This window comes from Heterodontus francisci, chromosome 25 (genome assembly GCF_036365525.1).
Source record: "Heterodontus francisci isolate sHetFra1 chromosome 25, sHetFra1.hap1, whole genome shotgun sequence".
Taxonomy (NCBI): domain Eukaryota; kingdom Metazoa; phylum Chordata; class Chondrichthyes; order Heterodontiformes; family Heterodontidae; genus Heterodontus; species Heterodontus francisci.
In genome coordinates, this window is record NC_090395.1 from 71,529,318 (window position 1) to 71,555,863 (window position 26,546).

General features: G+C 43.4%; 1 protein-coding gene across 3 annotated transcripts in view; it reads left to right on the top strand.

Annotated features, from left to right (window-relative positions):
- Positions 1-26,546, top strand: part of kcnd3 (potassium voltage-gated channel, Shal-related subfamily, member 3) — a 313,717-nt gene that overhangs the window by 252,611 nt on the left and 34,560 nt on the right. The window lies entirely within an intron of this gene.

Here is a 26,546-nt window from a genome sequence, read left to right on the forward strand (position 1 = left end):
CTTGCAGAGAGCCAGTATGGGCTGAATGGACCAAATGGCCTCCTTCTGTGCTGTAACCATTCTGTGCTTCTATGGGACGTTAATGTGGTTGATTCTGAAATGGCCTTGCAAGACTTTCAGTTATATTAAACAGCTACTCAAGAAGAAGGCCGACCAGCACCTTCCTGGGGCAAGTAGGAGTGTGCAATAAAATGTTGGTCTTGCCAATGAGGCCTGCATCCAGAGAATGAATAAAAACAATATATAACATGTTTGAGGCTCTGCTCCCTGAGGGTTCAGTGAGTAAAGACCAGGGTGGAGGAGACAGATCCAAAGTGCAATAACTTGCATTTATATAGTACCTTTTCTTTCTTTCTTTTTCTTTTGGGCCTCCTTATCTCGAGAGACAATGGATAAGCCCCTGGAGGTGGTCAGTGGTTTGTGAAGCAGCGCCTGGAGTGGCTATAAAGGCCAATTCTAGAGTGACAGGCTCTTCCACAGGTGCTGCAGAGAAATTTGTTTGTCGGGGCTGTTACACAGTTGGCTCTCCCCTTGCTCCTCTGTCTTTTTTCCTGCTAACTGCTAAGTCTCTTCGACTCGCCACATTTTAGCCCCGTCTTTATGACTGTCCGCCAGCTCTGGCAAACGCTGGCAACTGTCTCCCACAACTTGTGATCAATGTCACAGGACTTCATGTCGCGTTTGCAGGCGTCTTTAAAGCGGAGACGTGGACGGCCAGTGGGTCTGATACCAGTGGCGAGCTCGCTGTACAATGTGTCTTTGGGGATCCTGCTATCTTCCATGTGGCTCACATGGCCAAGCTATCTCAAGCGCCGCTGACTCAGTAGTGTGTATAAGCTGGGGATGTTGGCCGCCTCGAGGAATTCTGTGTTGGAGATACGGTCCTGCCACCTGATGCCAAGTATTCTCCGGAGGCAGCGAAGATGGAATGAATTGAGACGTCGCTCTTGGCTGGCATATGTTGTCCAGGCCTCGCTGCCATAGAGCAAGGTACTGAGGACACAGGCCTGATACACTCGGACTTTTATGTTCCATGTCAGTGCGCCATTTTCCCACACTCTCTTGGCCAGTCTGGACATAGCAGTGGAAGCCTTTCCCATGCGCTTGTTGATTTCTGCATCTAGAGACAGGTGATAGTTGAGCCTAGGTAGGTGAACTCTTGAACCACTTCCAGAGCGTGGTCGCCAATATTGATGGATGGAGCATTTCTGACGTCCTGCCCCATGATGTTCGTTTTCTTGAGGCTGATGTTTAGGCCAAATTCGTTGCAGGCAGCCGCAAACCTGTCGATGAGACTCTGCAGGCACTCTTACCTTTAATGTAGTAAAATGGCCCAAGTTGCTTCACAGGAATAACATTTGACACCGAACCACATAAGGAGATATTAGGACAGGTGACCAAAAAGCTTGGTCACAGAGGTAGATTTTAAAGACCATCTTAAAGGAGGAAAGAGAGGCAGAGAGGTTTAGCAAGGAATTCCAGAGTTTAGGGCCTAGGCAGCTGAAGGTGCAGTTTGTGCTTGGTCTGTGCAGACTTTGTTGATCTAAGGCATGGCCACAGTAGAATTGACCTCAGTACCTCCCTTCCAGGAAGGAGAAAAATATCGGGCATGTTTCTGCTCCTGATCACAAGGCTGAGAACTCCTGCTAGGAATTATACTCGTGTAAGGATGTGACCAAGCTCACTTATTGTCTACACTCAAGAAACGAATTCAATGCCTCACGGGTCCATTGATATACGGAAGCTGTACCCCAGTGAGAGTCTGACCCTCACCAGAGAAGGGAATCCAGAAATAAGTCACAGGCTCGATTTTGTATGAATTTGCAGTTTTAAATCTTTCTTGCTAACTCTCTGTGCATGTGGCAAAGGGCTCAGTGTGCAGCACGCTCACTGCTGAGTCAGAAAGCTGTGGGTTCAACTCCCAGAGTACAATATCTAGGCCGACATTCCCAATGTGTTACTGAGGGAGTGCTGCACTGTCAAAGGTGACAACTTTTGGATGAGATATTAATCTGAGGTCCCATCTGCCCTCTCAGGTGGGCATAAAAAATCCTAGAGCACTATTTTGAAGTAAAGCAGGGGAGTTCTCCCTGGTGGCCTGGTCAATATTTAGGCTTCAACCAACATCACTGAAAAAAATGGATTATCTGATCATTATCACATCACTGCTTGTGGGAGCTTGCTGTGCACAAATTGTCTGCTGCGCTTCCTACATTACATCAGTGACTACACTTCAAAAGTACTTCATAGGCTGCGAAGTTCTTTGGGATGTCCTGAGGTCGTGAAAGTTTATATTATTTTTATAATTTGTTCCTTCTTGCCCTGGTTTGGGGAAGGTTATTACTTTGAGAACCGAACGTTTTCAACAGCCAGCAATGGAGGCGGCCTTGGCACTACAGGCAATTTGCTTTCACGCTTAGATCCACTGCATGTCCCCAACTACTCTTGCTCAGCCAAGGTTGAAGCTTTGATACATGACCCATGAAAAGAGCCAGACACAGGGGAGGCTGAATACAGAAGAACAAATGAAGGATTTTCATTCTTGTAATGAAGTGAACTGGGATGCAGCATCCTCTAAGGCCTGAACGTTTGATGACTCGATTTGGCAAGGCTGTATTTAGTTTAGTTTAGTTTAGAGATACACCCATGAAACAGGCCCTTTGGCCCACCGAGTCTGTGCCGACCATCAACCACCCATTTATACTAATCCTACACTAATCCCATATTCCTACCACATCCCCCACCTGTCCCTACATTTCCCTACCTATACTAGGGGCAATTTATAATGGCCAATTTACCTACCAACCTGCAAGTCTTTTGGCTTGTGGGAGGAAACCGGAGCACCCTGAGAAAACCCACGCAGACACAGGGAGAACTTGCAAACTCCACACAGGCAGTGCCCAGAATTGAACCCGGGTCGCTGGAGCTGTGAGGCTGCGGTGCTAACCACTGCACCACTGTGCCGCCCTATTGACACCTACCATTTCCCTGCAACCATTAAGATTCATCTTACAGCTTTTTTGTCAAAAAGATCTACAAAAAAAGTGTTCCACCTCCCTGTCTGGCTTCAGGAGGTTAGTGTTGTTTGTGGTGATATGCAGTAATTCACACATAGGTGCACACATTCCAGTTAATCCTGAAGTACTGTTGGTGCACATGTGGATGCCCAACTGCACCGTCAAATTTTTCAGTGAGATGGCTGGTAATTCCTCAATGTTAAATGTCTTTGTGTTAGAAGAAAAGGTCTTTTTCCCATCTCCAACTGATATTAAGATGTTCAATTAATTTCTTCTCAGCAGCAAAGAAAGTATCAGAAATCAATTTATCATTTTATTCTCTGCCCTAAAATCATCCTACTTCCTCATTACTAACCCATTAACTTCTTCATCGCTTACCCTCTACTATCCCACCCTCTGCCCTACCACAAGGAACATAGGAACAGGATTAGGCTATTTAGCCCCTCAAGCCTATTCTGTCATTCAATTAGATCATGGTTGATCTGTGACCTAACTCCATATACCCTCCTTTGCCCCATATTCCTTCATATCTTTGGTTAACAAAAATCTATTAATCTCAGATTTAAAATTACCAATCGATTTAGCATCAATTGCCATTTGTGGAATAATGTTCCAAATTTCTACTACCCTTTGCGCTCCTGAAAGACCTGTTCTATTCCAGAAAGTCAGTTGGTGAAGGATAGAACTGGAGCCAATCTTTGTAAACTTTTATATTAATTTACAGAGTTACGCATTACAAGCATACACTTCCTAATCCAACCATCACGGCTTTAGCCTCTGTCTATTTATAGGGATTCATGTGAATCACCAGCTAATGCATCCCACCTACATACAATGAAACATAATTAATTTACAATTAACAAGACCTGACTCTAATTTTTAGGCTATTTCCCCATGTCCTAGACCCCCAACGAGCAGAAATAGTTTATCTGTATCTACCCTGTCTGTTTCCCTTAATATCTTGAAAACTTCGATCAAATCATCCCTTAACCTTCTAAATTCCAGGGAATACAACCCGAGTTTGCCTAATCGCTCCTCGAAATTTAACCCTTTGAGTTCTTCTATCCTACTCTGGTACTCATTACTATCCTACCCCACCCTAAAATTATCCTACTGCCATCATGATTATCCCACCCACTGCCCCACGACCATCCCACCATCCTATTTATCATGGCTGCCTGAATCGCAGAAAACTAACTTGCAGGTACAGCAGGTGATAAGGAAGGCAAATGGAATTTTGGCATTTATTGTGAAAGGAATAGAGTATATAAGTAGGGAAGTGTTGCTACAACTGTACAAGGCATTAGTGAGACCGCACCTGAAGTATTGCGTACAGTTTTGGTCCCTTTACTTGAGAAAGGATGTAGTTGCATTGGAGGTAGTTCAGAGGAGGTTCACTAGATTGATTCCAGAGATGAGGCGTTTGTCTTATGAGGAGAAATTGAGCAGTTTAGGCCTTTACTCTCTAGAGTTTAGAAGACTGAGAGATCTAATTGAGGTAGATAAGATGATTAAGTGGATTGACAAAGTAGACAGAGAGAGGATGTTTCATCTTGTTGGGCAATCTAGAACGAGAGGTCATAGTTTTAGGATAAGGGGTAGCAGATTCAAAACAGAGATGAGGAGAAATTACTTCTCTCACAGGGTCGTGAATCTGTGGAATTCACTACCCCAGAGTGCGGTGGATGCCGGGACAGTGGGTAAATTTAAGGAGGAGATAGACAGATTTTTAATTAGTAATGGGTTGAAGGGTTATGGAGAACGGGCAGGAAAGTGGAGTTGAGGCTGAGATGAGATCAGCCATGATCGTATTGAATGGCGGAGCAGGCTCGAGGGGCTGAATTACCTATTCCTGCTCCTAGTTCTTATGTTCTTAACCTAGTAAACAAAGACAATTACCTTTCAAAAGGAAGTAATTGACAGACGTCCTGAGGATGTGAAAGGTGCTTTATAAATATAAATTCTCTCTTTGTTCCTTCATCTAGGTTTCCCAACTTGAAAAAAAACCTTGATTTAGTGAAGGTCCGATCCCCTGGGTTAAAACGGGGTAGATTTTCACCTTTCGTGGCAGTGATCTGGCAGAGTGAATCACCCACTCGTTATACAACCCACCTGACTTTCATTCTGTTAAAATCAGAGGCATGAAAACCAGATGAGTGTTCGACTGCACTGGAAAAAAAAAAACCACCCCTGCAGTGAAGGTGAAGATTTACCCCATGGCAATACACGTTAGGAGGTCAAGGTTCACATTTCACCATAAAGCTACATTTTAAAATAAAACAGTGAAAGGAAATGAAAGGGAAGAAGGTATACTTTAGGCTGCCCGATGAAAGGACTGGTGACGATCTCTGTCGAGCTCCATTTATGGAGGGTGAATATTAAAATCCACATTATGTGGACAGTCTGTAGTTTAAACCAAGCCAATTCCAGGAATCTGTAATACTTTATAGATGATTATTAAGGAGACATATCCAATCTATTTATCACTTGACAGAAAAGATTGGGACACAGCCAGAATTCAAAATTGAATCACTTCAGAAATTTTTATTGCATATACATTTCCCCTTTCTTTCTGTAATCCATCTCACTACCATACACTGAATAGACATCCCCTCGCCCTCACACTCCTGACTATCACACGTACCCTCACCCTCACACTCCTGATTATCACTCCTACCCTCACCCTCACACCGACCCTCACACCCCTGACCCTCACACCGACCCTCACACTCCTGACCCTCACACCGAACCTCACACTCCTGATCCTCACACCTATCCTCACCCTCACACTCCTACCCACCACTCCTACCCTCACGCTCCAGACCAAAGGATTCTCTTGACTCCCAGGCGTTTGCAATGGCCAATCTGCAAATGCTACTGGAAATGAGCTGAGGTCTGAAGATGTTTCATAGAAACATTAGCAATAGGAGTAAAGCCATTCAGCCCCTCAACTCCATTTACCACCTGAGTTCCATATCCCTTACGTAACAAAAATCTATCAGTTTCAGTCCTGAAAGCTCCAATTATCCCACAGCATCCAGGGCCTTTTGGGAGAGAGAATTCCCGATTTCCTCTACTCTCTGTGTGAAAATGTACTTCCTGATTTTCCTCCTGAATGACATAGTTCTAATTTTAAGATTATGTCCTCTTGTTCGATTCCCCCACCAGAGAAAATAGTTTCTCCATATCTATCCTATGGAATCATTTTAAACACCTTGATCAGTCTGCCCCTCAAACTCAAGGGAATACAAATCAAGCTTAGGCAACCTGTCCTCATAATTTAACCCTTTAACCCCAGTATCACACTGGTGAATCTGGGTTGTACCCCCTCCAAGGGCCAATATATCCTTCCTGTGGTGCGGTTTCAGAGACTAAGCTAGGACAGGCTACTGCCTCTCCAGCCTTCCCCTCCCACACCCCAAAACCCCTGTAGGGAAATAATATTTCTGCACTTGATGCCAGAGCATGACAACCCAGGGAAGAAAGCAAAAGAAAGATTTGCATTTCTACAGCTCATTGCATCACCTCAGGACATCCCAAAGTACTTTTGAAGTGCATGCACTGTTGTAATGTAGGAAACGCGGCAGCCAATTTGTGCACAGCAAGCTCCCACAAACAGTGATAATGACCAGATCTTCTGTTTTAGCAATGTTGATTGAGAAATGAAAAATTGCCCTACAAGACTGGAGAGAACTCCCCTGCTCTTCTTCGAAATGGGTTCTTTTATATCCACCTGAGAGGGCAAATAGGGTCTCAGTTTAACATCTCAACCAAAAGACAGTACCGCTGACAGTGCAGCACTGCCTCTGTACCGCACCTGAGTGTCAGTCTAGATTATGTGCTCAAGATTGGAAGCCTAGCCAGAGCTGAGTTGGAGAATAGCTATGAGCTATGGCAAAGTTCAGCATTAGAATGACATTTCTAAGATGAAAACATATCCCATTCCTAAATAGTGCTCCAGATTGCCACGGATTTCTTCACAGGCGTCAAGCCCAACCTCCTTGTAAAACTGGCACTATTAAATTTCTTGTTAAAGTGGAGAGCAGCAAGAGGTCTGTTAAATAAACCCAACAAAACACAAATTAATTATTGATCTGAGGTTTGACCCTTTCCAATGAAACACAGCAATCAATCTGCCGACTTTGGATCAATTAAACAGTTCTATTTTAAATGGGGCTCTTAGAAGATATTTCCACATGTTGGGGGAAGAAAAGTGAGACATTCACTGATAAATCCAATAGGGAATTCAGGAGAAACTTCTTTACACAAAGAGTGGTGAGATTGTGGAACTGGCTACCACAAGGAGTGACTGAGGTAAATAATATAGGTGTATTTAAAGGGAAACGTCAGAGACGCCATGGGCGCATATAAAGGGAAAGGGAAACATCAGAGACTCAGCTATGACCACCTATCGCAAACGTGAGAAGCAGAGTGCAGACTGGTTTCAATCTCACTTTGAAGAGCTGGAACCTGTCATAGCCGCTAAGCGCATTGCACTGTTGAACTACAAGAAAGCCCCCAGCAAGTTAACATCCGTAGCACTTAAAGTAGCCAGAAGCGCTGCACAAAGAACAGCCAGGCACTGTGCAAATGACTACTGGCAACACCTATGCAGTGGTATTCAGCTGGCCTCCAACACCGGAAACATCAGAGGAATGTATGATGGCATTAAGAGAGCTTTTGGGCCAACCATCAAGAAGATCGCCCCCCTCAAGTCTAAATCAGGGGACACGATCACTGACCAACGCAAACAAATGCTCCGCTGGGTGGAGCACTACCTAGAACTGTACTCCAGGGAGAATGTTGTCACTGAGACCGCCCTCAATGCAGCCCAGTCTCTGCCAGTCATGGATGAGCTGGACGAACAGCCAACAAAATCAGAACTCAGTGATGCCATTGATTCTCTAGCCAGTGGAAAAGCCCCTGGAAAGGACAGCATTATCCCTGAAATAATCAAGAGTGCCAAGCCTGCTATACTCTCAGCACTCCATGAACTGCTTTGCCTGTGCTGGGACGAGGGAGCAGTACCACAGGACATGCGCGATGCCAACATCATCACCCTCTATAAAAACAAGGGTGACTGCGGTGATTGCAACAACTACCGTGGAATCTCCCTGCTCAGCATAGTGGGGAAAGTTTTCGCTCGAGTCATTTTAAACAGGCTCCAGGAGCTGGCTGAGCGTGTCTACCCCGAGACAGTGTGGCTTTCGAGCAAAGAGTTCCACCATTGACATGCTGTTCTCCCTTCACCAGCTACAGGAGAAATGCCGTGAACAACAGATACCCCTCTACATTGCTTTCATAAATCTCACCAAAGCCTTGACCTCGTCAGCAGACGTGGTCTCTTCTGACTACTAGCAAAGATTGGATGTCCACCAAAGCTACTAAGTATCATCACCTCATTCCATGACAATATGAAAGGCACAATTCAGCATAGCGGTGCCTCATCAGACCCCTTTCCTATCCTGAGTGGCGTGAAACAGGGCTGTGTTCTCACACCTACACTGTTTGGGATCTTCTTCTCCCTGCTGCTCTCACATGCGTTCAAGTCTTCAGAAGAAGGAATTTTCCTCCACATAAGATCAGGGGGCAGGTTGTTCAACCTTGCCCGTCTAAGAGCGAAGACCAAAGTATGGAAGAACCTCATCAGGGAACTCCTCTTTGCTGACGATGCTGCATTAACATCCCACACTGAAGAGTGTCTGCAGAGACTCATCGACAGGATTGCGGCTGCCTCCAATGAATTTGGCCTAACCATCAGCCTCAAGAAAACGAACATCATGGGACAGGACGTCAGAAATGCTCCATCCATCAATATCGTCGACCATGCTCTGGAAGTGGTTCAAGAGTTCATCTACCTAGGCTCAACTATCACCAGTAACCTGTCTCTCGATGCAGAAATCAACAAGCGCATGGGAAAGGCGTCTGCTGCTATGTCCAGACTGGCCAAGAGAGTGTGGGAAAATGGCGCACTGACACAGAACACAAAAGTTCGAGTGTATCAAGACTGTGTCCTCAGTACCTTGCTCTACGGCAGCGAGGCCTGGATAACGTATGTCAGCCAAGAGCGACGTCTCAATTCATTCCATCTTTGCTGCCTCCGGAGAATCTAGGCATCAGGTGGCAGGACTGTATCTCCAATGCAGAAGTCCTCAAGTTGGCCAACATCCCCAGCATATACACCCTACTGAGCCAGCGGCGCTTGAGATGGCTTGGCCATGTGAGCCACATGGAAGATGGCAGGATCCCCAAGGACACATTGTACAGCGAGCTCGTCACTGGTATCAGACCCACCGGCCGTCCATGTCTCCGCTTTAAAGACGTCTGCAAACATGACATGAAGTCCTGTGACATTGACCACAAATCGTGGGAGTCAGTTGCCAGTGATCGCCAGAGCTGGTGGGCAGCCATAAAGGCGGGGCTAAAGAGTGACGAGTCGAAGAGACTTAGCAGTTGGCAGGAAAAAAGACAGAAGCGCAAGGGGAGAGCCAACTATGTAACAGCCCCGACAAACAAATTTATCTGCAGCACCTGTGGAACAGTCTGTCACTCGAGAATTGGCCTTTATAGCCACTCTAGGTGCTGCTCCACAAACCACTAACCACCTCCAGGCACTTAACCATTGTCTCTCGAGACAAGGAGGCCAAAGAAGAAGAAGGAAGGGAAATGGAAGAAATAGATGAGGGCGAAAGGAATAGAAGGATAAAGTGATCGAGTTAGATGAAGTAGGGTAGCAGCATAAAGCCCAGTATTGACCAATTAGGCCAAATGGCCTGTTTCTGTGCTGTAAATTCTATGTAATGTCATTCTTTAGAAATAAAGAACATTTATGACCCAGAATGGGATCATTCAGCCCATCATGCCTTTGCCAGCTGTAAATGAGTTATCTAGCCAAATCCCGCTTTCCAGCTTTTGATCTGTAGCCCTGTGGGTTATGGCACCTCAAGTGCTTTTCCAAGCATTTTTAAAATCTGATGAGGGTTCTACCTGTCTCACTCTTTCAGGCAGAGAGTTCTGGTCCCTCAACACCCTCTGGGTGAAAAACAATTACTCAACTCTCCTCTAATTCTGCTGCCAATTACTTTAAATATAAGCCCCTTGGTTATTGATCTCTTTGCTAAGTCCTTCCTATCCACTCTATCTCGGCCCCTCATAATTTTAAATACCTCAATTAAAACAACCCCAGCCTATCCAATCTTTCCTCATGGATAAAATTCTCCAGTCCTGGCGACACCTGATGAAAGGTCGCGACCTGAAATATTAACTCTGTTTTTCTCTCCACATATGCTGCCTGGACTGCTGAATATTTCCAGAATTTCCTGTTTTTGTTCCTTGTAAATCTCTTCTGTACCCTCTCTACTGTAATCACATCGTCCCTGTATTGAGGTGATCAGAAATGTATGCTGTGGCCTAACTAGAGTTTTATATAATCCTGCTCTTACATTCTTATTACTTACTCAAAAAATTCAATAAATTCAGTCAGACACCACCTTCCCTTAACAAATCCATGCTGACTGCCCTTGATTAATCTGTGCCTGTCTAAATTGCGATCTGTTCTCTCACTTGCTGTAAAGGAGGCTTCACAATGCAGCTTTCTACTGACCTTCCGTTGCTTTCTCTTTACTGAATTGTTGGATAAAGGAGAGGGAACAGTGTTGAATCCCAGTGAAGGCATTGTTTCGTGGCCAATTGGGCTACGACTGGAAACACTGGAACAGGCCTATTAACAACTACAGACAGGAAAATGTCAGACGTGAGACTGATTGAAAGAAACAGAGGCAGTCCATTGAAACACAAGAGGCATTAGGTGGCATTTTTCTCAATCTAATTAATTGAGATTTTACAAGCTAGACAGGTAAAGGAGAGGTAGACTGGAAATAACCCCTGGGTCGTACGATGAGTGCAGTAATGCAGACTCTACAGGATTCAACAGGAATGTCTCTGTTGATTGGTAAGGAACACAAAGAAATTTGATTGAATAGGACTGGATGTTCAGCATCCTTATTACAGATTCAGGTCTTACTAACACTGACACAGGATAAAGATAATTAGCTTATTGCATTAATACTCCAATGCAATTTCATGTGATTGACAAGCCAAGCCTCTGAGGAGTTCCCTGAATCCAAGCTTAGAGGGCTGGGAATAAAAACTTGGTGTAGAAGATCATGGGCCCCTCTGGTACTTTGCATATTTATATTGCAGTTTTCTTAGTGATGGGCAAATACTCATTGCTTAGCAACCTGCGCATGTGGATTTTTTTGCAGTTTTATCTTTTCATCTGAATGCCTGGTATGAACAATTGGAATTGTCAAACACAAAATTCCAATCCAGCCCCAGGAAGTGACATCACCCATTGATGTCTAGAATTTGGAGTGGAATTATCTGCCGAGAATGCTACTGTTTAACTTGTTTTGTAAAATTCTGAAGTGGTTGGGGCAGGGGGAGCAAGAACCTTTCTTATGCACACCCAACATGAAAAGAAAGAAAGACTTGCATTTATATAGCAACTTTCACAACCTCAGGTCGGCACCAAAGATCTTCAAAGCCAATGAGGTGCTTTTTGAAGTGTAGTCACTATTGCAATGTAGGAAACTCGGCAGCCCATTTGTGCACAGCAAGCTCCCACAAGCAGAGTAGATAATGACTCGATAATCTGTTTTCAGTGGTGATTGAGGGATAAATATTGACCAGGGCACCACGGAACTCTCCTGCTCTTCTTCTTCTACAAAATAGCGGCCGTGAGAACATTTACGCCCACCTGAGAGGGCAGGCGGGGCCTTGGGTTAGCGTCTCATCAAAAGATGTGACCTCCAACAGTGCAGCACCCTCTCAGTGCTGTCACTGGGAGTGGCAGCCTGGAATTTTGTGCTCAAATCTCTGCAATAGGATTTGGACCCACAACCTTCTGACTCAGATGTGAGAGTGCTACCCACTGAGCCAATCTTCAGGCCAGGGAGGACCTTGAGGTACACCTTTCAAGTTAAACCAGTGGATTAGGGTGGACGTTGCTGTTATGCCCAACTGTTTCCTGTAATTGGGACGGGGTCTTGGTCACCTGACTTTGACAGACTTAAGGCCCACTCTACCACAGTTAAAAGTTGTTTGAAAGTTTTTGTCCCCCCAGACGACGGACAGAGTATGCTGCCCAAACATCAAGACCCGCCAGTTCTTCTAAGAACTCCTTTTTCAAGAAAAACAAATGCTCTTTTCAGAGCAAATTCACATGGTATAAAACCGTAAAATCGTCTTATTCAGCATCTACCACAGTCCCCTGGCTGAGTGGCCTATTGAGAATTTCAGGCCTGTGGTCTTTTTAACCATTCGGTTTTCACCCTTCCTCTCCTAATGAAGTGACTCATTCCTTCGACATGTTTCAATGGACACAGGAATGCTGTAGCACGTCACCCAACTGCCCATTGTTCATGTGTGAGTGCAGACAGAGATTCTCAGTTTGACCCCTTGAGCCAAGCCCAACAGGGGAATCAGTCGATCACCATGGGAACCCGGCCAGATTTTAGTCCAGAGTCAGTAAGGCCATTTGCCAGATTGCTACCTGCCTCAGGTCACCAACACTGCACAGCCTAACGACCAACCTTTACTCAACAGTGGACTCATGTAGATTTGTTCATTTTTATTTTTAATAATATGTTGATTTATCGCCCAATCTTAGCAAGATCTCACACAAGAATAATCGAGAGAGAAAGAGAGAGAGAGCAAAAATTCTGGCCTTTTTCTTAATCACACTTCAAGCAAAATGCCTGGCTAATTCTGTGAGGAAAGATTAGGGAACATTAAAAAACAAAATTAAATGAAACTTAACTTCCTTACGTACTTTCTAATGGAAGGACAAATCTGCTTCTAAGTTGGAACCATTGGATAATCACATAGGCCACAGAATAACTGATGTGGGAAATGGAGAAAGTACCACACTGAGGCAGTGATTACCTCTCTGCTGAACAGGGTTGAGGCACATAGGAGCTTTATTCTGTATCTAACTAATGCTGGACCTGATACCTGATAAGTGTTTAAGATGCTGACATTGTGTTCTTGAAATAGACAGAGGTTCATTTCCCAGCACAGTCATCCCTCACGTTGATAAGGACATGTTCACACATTATATTTTTGATAATGTGACGCCACTGATCCCAGAACAAGAAACGTCTTCACGGAAGAGTCAAGCCTGTTGGTTTCTGGTATGTTCATCATTTGGGCTACAGGCAGATGAGGTGGATGACCATATAAAGAGCACCACTTACCCAAATACCCCATTAAGGACAAGTTTACTCAAAAAAGGCAGTCTTGTTACTTACTAGTTTAAGGAATGCTTCTCCATGACCAACTCTTAAGCTGCCATAGCAGGACTGAGCTCCAACTAATTGCATAATTTACCCAGGTCTACTAGATTACCACTGCAGTAAGGTAACCACTATATTACCATACTCTGCTACTGGGTACCTTAATATTAACCACCATCTACAGTCCACAGTCCAAAATGGACTTGTGCCTTCACCAATGCTAGATACTCTCCCAGCATTGTTCTTTTCAACACAAGACGATGTGGAGATCCCCAGGCTCCATCGAGGTTAAAACTGAGACACTAGCTCCTGAATCGGTGAAACATAGGTTTACAAATGGTTGAGTAACGGTTAATAAAGCATACAGTATCCCGGACTTTATTAATAGGGGCATAGAGTACATGAGCAAGGAAGTTATGTTGAACTTGTATAAGACACTAGTTCAGCCTCAGCTGGAGTATTGCGTCCAGTTCTGGGCACCGCACTTTAGGAAAGATGTGAGGGCATTGGAAAGAGTGCAGAAAAGATTCACGAGAATGGTTCCAGGGATGAGGAATTCCAGTTATGAAGATAGATTGGAGAAGTTGGGACTGTTTTCCTTGGAGAAGAGAAGGCTGAGAGGTGATTTGATAGAGGTATTCAAAATCATGAGGGGTCTGGACAGAGTAGATAGGGAGAAACTGTTCCCACTTGTGAAAGGATCAAGAATGAGAGGGCACAGATTTAAAGTATTTGGTAAGAGAAACAGAAGTGACATGAGGAAAAAAATTTTCACACAGCGGGTTAAGGTCTGGAATGCATTGCCTGAGAGTGTGATGGAGGCAGGTTCAATTTAAGCATTCAAAAGGGAACTGGACAATTATGTCATACTAGGCCCCCACCTGCCAAGAATGAGGCACATTAATTTTGTCATGAACATTGATTTTAAATTATTGCTGGAGTGAGGAAATGACTTGTTAAACAGATCAGCCGTGGCTGGAAAAGACATATTAACAGACAGTGCTTGGAAGGACAAAGGACCATTCACTGACACATTCAACCCACAATGGACCTTGATCCCCAGGTATTGTGTGTAAGAGGAGCATTCCAGAGACTGCTAAGGTGATACAATCCAGAAGATACAAGAACCCCAAGAGAGAAAAGCATCCAACAGTGAACAAGGTTTAAGAAGAATACTGGGCCCCAACGAAAAGCAAGATCTACCCACAATCAAGGTCTCTACAATGAGCTTGAAGAACCGTAGCAGCTCTTCAGATATTGCCTCAAACTTTTCCATTTTATTATCCTTCTGCTCTTTTCTGTCTCTATTTGCATGTGTGTATTGTGTATGCATGCTAGCTTGGGCGCGTCGTGTATCCGTAGGCGTCAACCGAATTAGAGTTTTGTTCAAGTTTAATAAATTTCAACTTTTCTTCTTTAAAACTAAGAAAACCTGTTTGTGCTGGTTTCTTTGCCTTATAATTGGAAAGTGGTGAACAAGGATTCACCAAGGGGGAGCTAAAAACACAATGTGTTTAAAAATAAAACCCTGTTACATAAGAGCAAGTGAAATCTGAGAGGGACCCCTGGACAGCTTTCTCACCTGATTGTAACAGTTATATGAAAAGGAAGAATATGCAGGGTTATGGGGAGAAAGCACGGGAATGGAACCGAGGGAGTTGCTCTTTCAGAGAGCCAGTGTGGACATGATGGGCCGAACGGCCTCCTTCTGCGCTGTACCAATTCTGTGATTCCATGAAGAAACATTTTGACTTGAGTAATTTTTGTTCTTCTCTTCTCAGAGATAGTGTCTCCTCTGCTCTGTGTAAACGTTAATTAAGTTGCGATGGGGATAAAAAACAGAGGGAAGGCATTATAAGCTGATCAATATTGAACAGCTGCATGTTTTCAGGGATGAGCGGATTCAGCAGATGGTGGATTACCGGAGTTATCCTCATCAGTAAAAGGATCTCACGGCTGATCCATGTAACTAGATTTGCCTCCAACTGTGCACGTGAGCAGTAAAAACTAAACAAGAGCTGTCAAAGGTAAAGTACTTTAGGATAACATGTTAAGTCTGAGAAATGAAGAAAGAAAAAAGAGAGAGTGAGAGGAAGGGGAAAAAAATTGCATTTCTATAGCACCTTTCACGATCTCAGGGCATCTCAAGGTGCTTTACAGCCAATGAAGGAGCCCATGCTCCTTATATTGCATCAGAGTAAGATTCTAGCATTTTTCATCTCTGTTAAAAATGCCAATCATACAATCCTGCTCTGACCTCCCCAATCTGGCACTGTCTGGGACTAAGACCTAGGAGTAATTTTAGGAATTCACTCTCCTGGTGCTGAGTTTTTCCCATTTGAAGTGCAAGTTAGGGCTTTTGGATTGAGCTTGAATTCCCAACATGAGCTCCTGACAAGGCAAAGCTCCGTGACAAGAGAGTAAGTGCATAAAATTTCCCCAATGCATCCAAACAATCCATGTCCCTCATCGAAGAATGTAGTTTAATGGCTCGTCCATTGTAGGTTTCCCCCAAGGTCCACAGACATGAGTTATTCACCTTATAAAAGCTGCAAAGTGGCTCTGGGCAGTTAGCTGTCCTAACGGCGCAGGATATGACCATTCAAGTAATGGACAACCTTTTGTGTTGTAAATATAAGGACTAGTTTCTTGACTGACTGCTCTCAGCATAGACTGAGGCGCACAGGACAGGCTGGTTGGGAAGTTGTAAGCCTACAGGCCTTGACTTTCCATCCATTTAAATGAATGGATGAACAACCTGGCCCTAATTGGGCAATTTGCCCTCTATTGCCTTAACATTTTGACAGATTTTGGCAGATTTAGGCATTTACACATTGGGGCATTGGAATTCAACTAAATGTCATTCTGGTTATGCCTACTTGTCCTTAGTCTTATTGGATTAATCAGATGTGTGCAACCTAGCAACAGTGAGGAACTCATCCCACCCCCAGTGCTCCTGCCTCTCTAACTGGTTAATTATTACTGTCAATCATTCACTTCTGCTCAGAAGCAGAAAGGAAGATGGAAGCTGAATGCCTTTCACATATACTCAGGATGCTCCAATGTGCTTCACAGCCAATGAAGTGCAGTTACTCTTGTAATACAGGTAACCACAGAAACGAATCTGCATACAGCAAGCTCCCACAAACATTTTTTAGTGATGCTATTTAAGGGATAATTATTAATCAAGATATCAGGAGAACCCCCCCTACTCTTCTTCAAAATTGTGCCAAAGGATCATTTACGTCCACCTGAGAGAGCAGACAGGGCCTCAGTTTAACATCTCATCCGAAAGACTTACACGACAGTGCGGCACTCCCTCAGTAATGCACTCGATTCACATTTGTAGTGGGTCTTTAACCTAACCTTTGGACTCAGAGGCAAGAACACTTCCACTCAGCCAAGGTTGACATAAAGGCTGCAACCCATTTGAAATAAGTGGGTTAAGTCCCTCATTAAAGTTACACCCCAACAACAACTACTTATCTTTATATAGCACCTTTAATATAATAAAACCTCCCAAGGCACTTCACAGCAGCATTATAAAACAAAGTATGAGACCAAGCCACAAAAGGAGATATTAGGTCAGATAAGCAAAATACTGCGGATGCTGGAAATCTGAAATCAAAACAAGAGTCACTGACCTGAAACGTTAACTCTGCTTCTCTCTCCACAGATGCTGCCAGACCTGCTGAGTATTTCCAGCATTTCTTATTTTAATTTCAGATGACCAAAAGTTTGGTCGAAGGTTTTGAGTGTCTTAAAGGAGGAAAGTGAAGTGGAGAGGTAGAAAGGTGGAGGGAGGGAATTACACAGACTGGGGCCTAGGCAACTGAAGGCACAGCCACCAATGCCAGAGTGATTAAAATCAGGGATGCACAAGAGGCCAGAATTAGAGAAGCGCAGAGATCTTGGAGGTTTGTGGGGCTGGAGGAGGTTACAGAGATAGGGAGGGATGAGGCCATGGAAGGATTTGAAAACAAGGATGAAAATTTTAAAATCAATTTGTTGCTTGACTGGGAGTCAGGGTAGGTCAGTGAGCACAGGGGTGATAGGGGGAACAGGACGGTGCAGGTTAAGCCACGGGTAGCAAAGTTTTAGATGAGCTCAAGTTTACGGACAGTAGAATGTGGGAGGCCAGCCAGGAGTGTGTTGGAATAATCAAGCCTAGAGGTAACGAAGGCATGAACGAGGGTTTCAGCAGCAGATGAGCTGAGACAGGGACGAAGTTGGGCAATGTCGCGGAGGTGGAAGTAGGCTGTCTCAGTGATGACACGAATATGAGGTCGGAAGCTCATCTCGGGGTCAAAGGTGACACCAAGGTTGCGAACAGACTGGCTGAATCTCAGACTGTTGCGAGGGAGAGGAATGGAATCGGTAGCTAGGGAATGGAGATTGGAGCGGGGACCAAAAACAATGGCTTCAGTCTTCCCAATATTTAACTGGAGGAAATTTCTGCTCATCCAGTACTGGATGTTGGGGCTGCATGCCAAAAGAGTTTCATACAGATACGTGAGTGTGTTTTCTATTCATGTTGGACAACACCGTTTCAATATCCTAAAGAGGCCTGGCAGTGAGTGAGTTCCGAAGAAGGGTCACTGACCCGAAACGTTAACTCTGCTTCTCTTTCCACAGATGCTGCCAGACCTGCTGAGTGAATCCAGCATTTCTTGTTTTTGTTTCAGATTTCCAGCATCCGCAGTATTTTGCTTTTATTATTATTATGGCAGTGAGTGAGTTTAGTTATGCATTATGTATCACAGTATGGTCTGTGGAAGAAGCCATTGGCTCCGCTGTTGTATTACCACCTGATGTGGCATTGGTGCTTCAGACAACAAGGAGGGTGGAACATTCAACATTATCTGGACTGTGAAACTGGCAGCCTTAGACAATCCACCTAAATTGGGATGTATATAGACCAGGCAGCCGGTTCAAAACCGCAGGTTTTATACCCCTCACCGAAGTGGAAAGTTTACACCCCAGATATTTGTTGGGTAAGGGGCTCAAACCCCTCTGGTGAATAGGTCAATAACCAGAGGCCATGGATTTAAAATCATTGGCAAAAGACCTAGAGAGGAGACGAGGAGAGATTTTTTTTCACTTTAGAGAATTGTCGGGATCTGGAACAGTCGACCTGAAAAGGCGGTGCATGCTGATTCCATAAATAATTCCAAAAGGGAGATGGACGGGTGCTTGAGAATAAGGAACTTACAGGATTATGAATATTAAGCAGGGATGTAGGGCTAATCATGAATGCTCTTTCAAAAAGCCAGCACAGACATGATGGGCTAAATGGCCTCCTTCTTTGTTGTAAGATTCTATCATTCTATGAATCTATTAAGGCATACGGATGGGAAGTAGGTATGTGGAGTTGATGTACAGGTCAGCCATATCCAACTGAATGGGGCGACAGGCTCCAGGAGCTGAATGGCCTCCTCCTATTCCTGTGTTCCCTTCCTAACTCTCTATCTACCTCCCAGATCAGTATATACTCAGTATCCACCATATCAAGCCCACTGGGATGTATCTTGAGACTTAAGCACTGTGATAGGAATGTAAATTGCTGCTCATAAATTGGAGATCCAACTTTGGGGTGAAAATTCTGCTACATTGCCCTGGAGTACATGCTTTCACCACAAAACCCCCTCCCCCACCCAACACCCATATGGGCATATGAAAATTTAGCAGCACAGGCTTGTGACTCGTACCAAGGAACGAGGCGACAAAACATTTACTCCTTTCCCCTTAGGTTCCTGATGGCGATAGGTGATTCCATCTGCACCTTTAGTCCACAGCTTTGAGTGGGATTTGTTTCAGTAACTGATATCGATCAATATCACCTCATCTATATATTAATATTCTATAAATGGTTCCAATTGTTTTGTAGAAAATCAGATAACCTAATTAAACTTAGGCAATAATATTGATTGCACAGTGGAATTCTACACTACAATTCTTAAAGTGGAAGCCTGATGCTAATGCACTTTGAACGGAAAGCTTTCACTCTAACTGTTGACTACAATTGCTAGTTTGAACTGAGAGCTCCCTATCCTGGGAGTTCAACAGGTAACTACTCGAGCAAACAGACTGGGAAGGTACCAATTTTTATACCTAGCTTGTGCAGAGTTAGCTGATGTCAGATACAAGGGTCACAGGCACACTACAAGTAGCCGAATTAGCTTAACTTAGTTACACAGAATTACATAGAGTGTACAGGACAGAAACAGGCCATTTAGCCTAATTGGTCCATGCTGGTGTTTATGATCCACATGAGCCTCCTCCCATGTTACTCACCCAATCAATATAACCTTCTATCCCTTTCTCCCTCAATTGTTTATCGAGCTTCTCCTTAGATACTATTCGCTTAACCATCCCATGAAGTAGCAAGTTCTGTATTCTAGTTGGTCAGTTGGAAACCAAGGAGTCCTGCCTGTATCATAGGGCAGAGTTTATGAATTTACAGATCTGGTTATCATTATCAGCTTTGTGTACTGGGACTGCTTATCAGAAATTCGGGTGGGGAGGTAGTGCAAACATCTTCTTGTCCAAATTTAAGATATGTGCTCCCAGTGCTGAAGCTCTACAATGGGAGCCCAATTTCAGAAAATCGATATATTCCAACCAGCATTGAGGAAATGCCAGCTATTCAGTGGTAAGGGCCCTAGTGGTTCTGGTACTGGACCCAGTTATACAGACGTTACCTTTTCCTCCCCGCACCCACCCACCACCACCCCCCCATTCCACACTCGACGCCCACACCAGCTTGAAACGACAGCAGATTAACAATGGGATGGGAAAGAAGCCAGCAACTAAACTTGCATTTTTAGGGCATCTTTCACGACTTCAGAACTTCCTAAACTACTTTGTAGCCAATGAGTTGTTGTCACTATTGGATTGGAGGAAAACACAGCAGTCAATTTGTACATAGCAAGATCCCACAAACTAGTGATATAATTTTGTCTGCTAACCCTCCTCTGAAGCGTCTTAGCATGTTTTCACTGCCTTAAAACTGCTAGTTAAATGGAAATTGTTGTTATTTCAAATGCCACCATGGCAAGATGGAAAATTTAATTAAATTAATCTGGAAAAAGTGACCACAAAAGCTGCTGGACTGAGGTAAAAACCAAACTGGTTCACCGATGCCCTTCAGGGACAGGACTCCAGTCCCACAATATGTGGTTGACTTATGATTTCCACCGAGGTGTTGCTAACAATTGGCATCAAGTTCAAAAATAAAGCATTAGCACTGTGGGAGACCATTGCAAACAGGACTGGACAATAAATAAACGCAGCTTTGCCGGAACCAACCAAATCTCAAGGTCAAGCAAATAACTAAAGATTGGCAGGATGGATAGAAATGAAGAAGGCCAATCAGATTGTGGAAAAACCCTACAGTTCCCCCATCACAACATGTAACTGATTACTGCCTTCACTACATGATCAACTGGTGGACATATTGTCAGATTTCAAAGGAATTCAAGCATGATGCCAATTGGTTACAGTAAACCCTTTATTGGCACACAGCAGAAATTAACACATTGTAGTACATAGGAAGTAATTTACAATTGCAAACATATATATCACCTGTGAGGTTACTCAACAGGGTAGCATGTGTTGTCTACATCTTCCTGTTCTGCTTCTTTAGTTAGATAGGTGTAAGGCTCCAGCCAGTATTAACATCCACCTACACAAGCTAAGGTGTCTTCGTTTTGTCTTGTACTACAGTGCTTGACTGTCCAACTCCCTCTTCTCTTACACTCCAAAGTGCTGGTCATCTGGCTCAATGAGAACAATCATTTTCATCCACATCATCTCAAATTCCGATTTCCCTGCTTATGCAGCAAATTTAAACACCTTGAGCTCAATTTTATATAAGTATTTCCTTCTCATATTCAACATTTTGTAAAGACATCCTGTTTTTTCTCCTACCTGTCTCTCGACTGAACCGAGAACCACCGCTGGTACATTTATTATCAATCTTTTACAAACAATATCAATTACTGGTGTTGCTCACATGCTTCAGTTATCAATCGCAGGCACCTCTCCTGAGACCCCGTCCTATTTTGACAGCAAGGTCTGTTCAAACATGCAACTTACATTTTAGAATATTCAAACCACTGCATTTCTAAAACTTTTTAGGCACCTTTAAAATTTACTCTTTACCACATTATCAAGGACAAAATCCTATCTTTATAACTTGTCAGCAAATGAATCAGTAAAACAATTATTAGTAAATTAATCCGTGATAATCTCATTCAACATTTTAAGAAAAGCACAACTCTCATCACATCATATGACATTCATTTCGTACTGATATCACAAGATATCTGTTCTCCAGTTCTGCATTCTTTATCTTGCATTTACCAACAGTTTAGTTACATTTCACATGCCTCACAATATAATTGCAAACCACAGTTCATTCTTACACATATTATTGGTAAATACTTTTATTAAAATAATAGAGAAGAGAAAGCTTATTACATTCCCTTACAATATGTTCATCATGAATAGTGTTGAATCAGCTCAGGGAGTGGTTAAAAGAGGTCAAGGTCTGTTATTAGACTTTGTCACTAGAAAGCAGCACTTAACAAAGCAACAGAATTCTGAACCATTATAGCTAAAATAGTACAGAATAAATGTAGAGAAAGTAGCACTTAAACAGATGTAGACATATCTTGGGTAGCATTGCAGATTGATCACTGTTACAGACAAACACAACCCAAAACTTTTAACACCCTTTACCCACATCACACCTCACCCACCAGCTCCGCTCCTCCCATTCACACCTCACCCCATCCAGTGGGCAACAATGGATGCGGAATAAGCCAGCAACTATACAAAAACTTTCATTTATATAGCCTCAGAAAATCCCAAAGCACCTTACAGCCAATGAAGTATTTTTGAAGTGCAGTGACTGTTGTGTTGTAGAAAACACAAACAATTTAAAAGCTCCAACAAACAGCAATGTGATAATGCCCAGATAATCTATTTTTTTAGTGATTTTGGTTGAGGGATCAATATTGGTCCAGTAAAAACTGGGGAAAACTCCCCTGCTCTCCTTCAAAATAGTGTCATGAGATTTTTTTTAAGTTAACCTGAGAGGGCAGACGGGCACCTCGGTATAACATCTCCTCCAAAAGACAACACCTCCAACAGTGCAGCATTCCCACAGCGCTGCACTGAGAGAGTTAACCTGGATTTTGTGCTCAAGTCTCTCGAAAACTACAAAAACAAACCTCTTAATGTTGGTACTTTGGATCTTCATGGAATAAAAGCAGAGGCGAAGGAGAATCATAGTGTATGAATCCCTCTGCACCAAGCTCTGTCAGAGGAATTGTCTGATGTCAGTACAAAGATGAATTGTCTGATTGTGCAGATAATGCTTTCTATTGAAGAACTGCAATCTCCACCTCAGTAATTCAGTCAGATGCCTGTTTCCCAGGAGAACAAGTTAACGGATAGGTCACTATCGTATTTCCCTCAGAAATCTCTCCCCGTGCTCCCCACATTCCCACACCCACCCTTACAGCTGAACTCAGGGACTGAAAGATCAGGTCAGTGATAGTGAATGGATGGTGATATTGTCAGAGAAACATGGTTTACTGCGTTAAAGACGAGGGAGGGAAAAGAGCATAATTGGCTGTAGCTGTTTAAAGGAGCACAGTCTTCCTGGATTGATCTATTCATTTCTGATCTCTGTATAATTATAAGCAAATTGGGAAACTTGGGTGGGTAAGGGGTTAGTTTAAATACATCTATTAGTGCACTATGGCTGACAATGGTCGCCGGGAGTTTGTTTGGCTGTGGTACAGAGTCAAGGGGGGCTTTACCATAAATTCTATTCCAGGAATTGGTCGCAGGGTTTTTCCTCTTCCTGGAGTTACTGTCACCAGTGGTTGGGGAGAGCCTGAGGGTCTTGCTTTCCCTTACCTAGGAATGCCTTGAAGTTACATCACACCCAACCCTCCACGCAAGCAGTTCATCCTAATCGCATTCACCCCTTTGACCTCTTTTCAACCTATCCAAACTAATCCTGTCTCAACCACTAAACCGCATGGTAAATTCCTAACCTCACTACTCTCTGTGAAGACATTTCTCTTGCTCTTTGTTCCAAATCTCACACATTGAATCTCATATCTATGGTACAATTGCCAGCTGTGATTGGGTGTACTCCTGGATGTTTTATCATGTGACATTCCGCCTAGAACCACCCCATCCACACACACACTCCCTCCATTGGTCCATCGTCCAGATGCCACTGGCTCTCCACCGCCCATGGTAGAGGATGATACTGTACTGTTTATGTTACTGGACTCGTAACAGAGACTGGGACTAGTGACCTGGAGATAGGAGTTCAAATCCCACCACAGCAGTTGGGAATTTCAGTAAATAAATATGGAACAAAAAGTTAGCATCAGTAATGGTGCCCATGAAAGTGCCAGATTGTCAAAAACGTATCTGGTTCACAAATGTTCTTTGGGGAAGGAAATCTGCTGTCCTTAGGCAGTCTGGCCTATATGTGACTCGAGACTGACAGCAATATGATGAACTCTTAACTGCCCTCGGGAGTAACCCAGCAAGCCATTTGGTTGTCAGGAAGGTAGCTCACCACCATCTTCTCAATGGGAATTAAGTATAGGCAATAAATACTGGCCGTGCCAGCAATGGCTACATCCTGTGAATGAATAATAAAAAAACGCAAAAGGCTTTTTGTTATCTGATTGGATTAATCTTGACTGTTAGTGAAACAGTCTTTCCCTCCAACAACTCCCATCCCCAATAATAAATAATAAAGTAATCTGTTAAAAAAAAACGAAAAAAAAAACACAATTTTGTTTATTGCTGCCTTTGATTTTTTTTCCCCCTGCATTGCTCACTTCAGTTCAGGGGAATAATCTTCAATTTCTGGAGGCTCTGGGAGAATCCTGCAAGGTTGGCAACCCTAATCTATGGCCACTTGTTCTGGAAACAAATAAATCAGATCCCAAAAGCTGGAGTTGGCCCAATACTGAACATGGTCTCAGTGACTAAGTGTAAAGGACTAACAGCATTCAGCAGTAGGCCCTGAAGCACTGAGGTGACCTCACCCAGGGCAGAGGTTATGATGATGCACGGGGGATAAGAAAGAGAAAACGTGGTGAAGGCTTCTGCTTTTGATTACTTTCCAGTAACCCTTTAGTGGACGTCAAGTGAAAACAGCCACTCAAGATCGACACACACACACACACACACGCCCTCAGACATGGTTGGTGAAATTGTTTATTTACCAATGGAACCATACCTTATTCAATCATATTGAAACATATAAGATCCTGAAGGGACTTGATAGAGTTGATACCAGGAGTATGTTTGCTTTTGTAGGACAGACTAGAACTAGGGGATTTAAGAATAAGAGGTCTCCATATATGACGAGATGAGGAGAATTTTTTTTCTCAAAGGGTTGTTAGTCTGTGGAATTCTCTTCCCCAGAAAGCAGTGGAGGCTGGGTCATTGAATTTATTCAAGGCTGAGTTAGACAGATTTTTGATTGGCAAGGGAGTCTAGGGTATGGGGGCAGACAGGAAAGTGGAGTTGAGGCCACAACCAGATCAGCCATGGTCTTAACCAATGGCAGAGCAGGCTCGACAGGCCAAATGGCCTACTCCTGCTCCTAAATCCTATGTTCCTACCCCATTTCGACAGTCAATGCCATCAGGTGAAGAGAGTAAGGATAAAAAGGGTGTCTCCACCATTGGCAGCCATGCCTTCAGCTGCCAAGGTCCGAAGCTGTGGCATTCCCTCCCTAAAGCTCTCCGCCTTTCTACTTCTCGTTCCTTAAAACCTACCTTTTTGACTAAAGTTTTTGGTCACCTGTTCTCATCTCTCTTCATGTGACCTGGTGGCAAATTTTCCCTGATAACTCTCCTGTGAAGCACCTTGGAACATTTTATTAAATTAAAAGTGCCATGTAAATGCACGTTGTTGTTGTTGTTGATATCAGAGACAAAAAAATTAAAGAACCAGGGAACACAAAGGCCCTGAATTTTGGCTGAAGTGCGGTGAAAAAACAATTTACATACAGAAACAGGATTTCCATCGCATTTAGAATAACAATTGATCCCTTACACCTGTGGTGGCTCTCTGAAACTTACAACAAGGTCACAACAGTGCAAGAAGTAGCAAATGCAAGGAAATTTTAAGTGAAAAAGAATTACCAAAAGAAATTGAGAATTTGAAAAAAGCATTTGGTAGATTGGGGGGTATGGTGCTGGAAACAGAGTTGAGGAAAATGCCTTTTGACAGATTTAAATGAAGCATGTACACACAGGCACAGAACTTTCGAGACACCTACAGGGTGTTTCAACACAGAAATCATTTGTACCAAAAACAAGTCATCGTAAATTGATATGTTGGAGGGGTCAGAGGTCAGTTAGCAAGCAACCCTGTCCCGAAGCTGCATTAAAGTGACAGCTCACAATCCCCAAATTTCAGAAACCAGAAATGACGATGAGAGACTGTGACAAGGACAGCAGCTGTCATCATTTAATCCTGCAACTTAGAATCTCAGCAATACCTGCAGGCAGCTCATCATCATGTGAACAAAGCATAAGCAAGGGATTAGAGACCAGACAGCAATAACAGCAGAGATCAAGGGGGTATAGAGCAAATCACTGGGAAGGAGTTATAGATTGGAATCTAATCAAGGGTTTTGCTGGGATCTATATAGAGAATGACAAATAACTAGGAGTGAGTTACAGGCTGGAATCTAATCAAGAGTTTTGGTTGGGTTTATATATGGAATAAGAGATAACTGGGAGTGAGTTACAGGTTGGAATCTAATCAAGGGTTTTGGTTGGGGTTTATACATAGAATAGCAGATACCCGGAAGTGAGTTGCACTCTGAAATCTAATCAAGGAGTTTGAGTGGTTAAAATAAAGAATAATAAATAGCTGGGAGTGAGTTACAGACTGGAATCTAATTGAGGGGTTCAGTGTGGTTTATATATAGAATAACAGATATCAGGGGTGAGTTACAGACTGGAATCTAATCCAGGGGTTTGGGTGGTTTATGTATAGAATAACAGATATCAGGAGGTGATTACCAGCTATAACTTAATTGAGAGGTTTTGATGTTCCTTTAAAGTCTTTTATTCACTGATAACTGAGTTTTGGATCCAGTCCAGATGAAAGAAATGTAAATTTCTCTCCACCGTGGAAGAGACTGGTTCTGATTTGCAACAGCAGTGACCTCTCA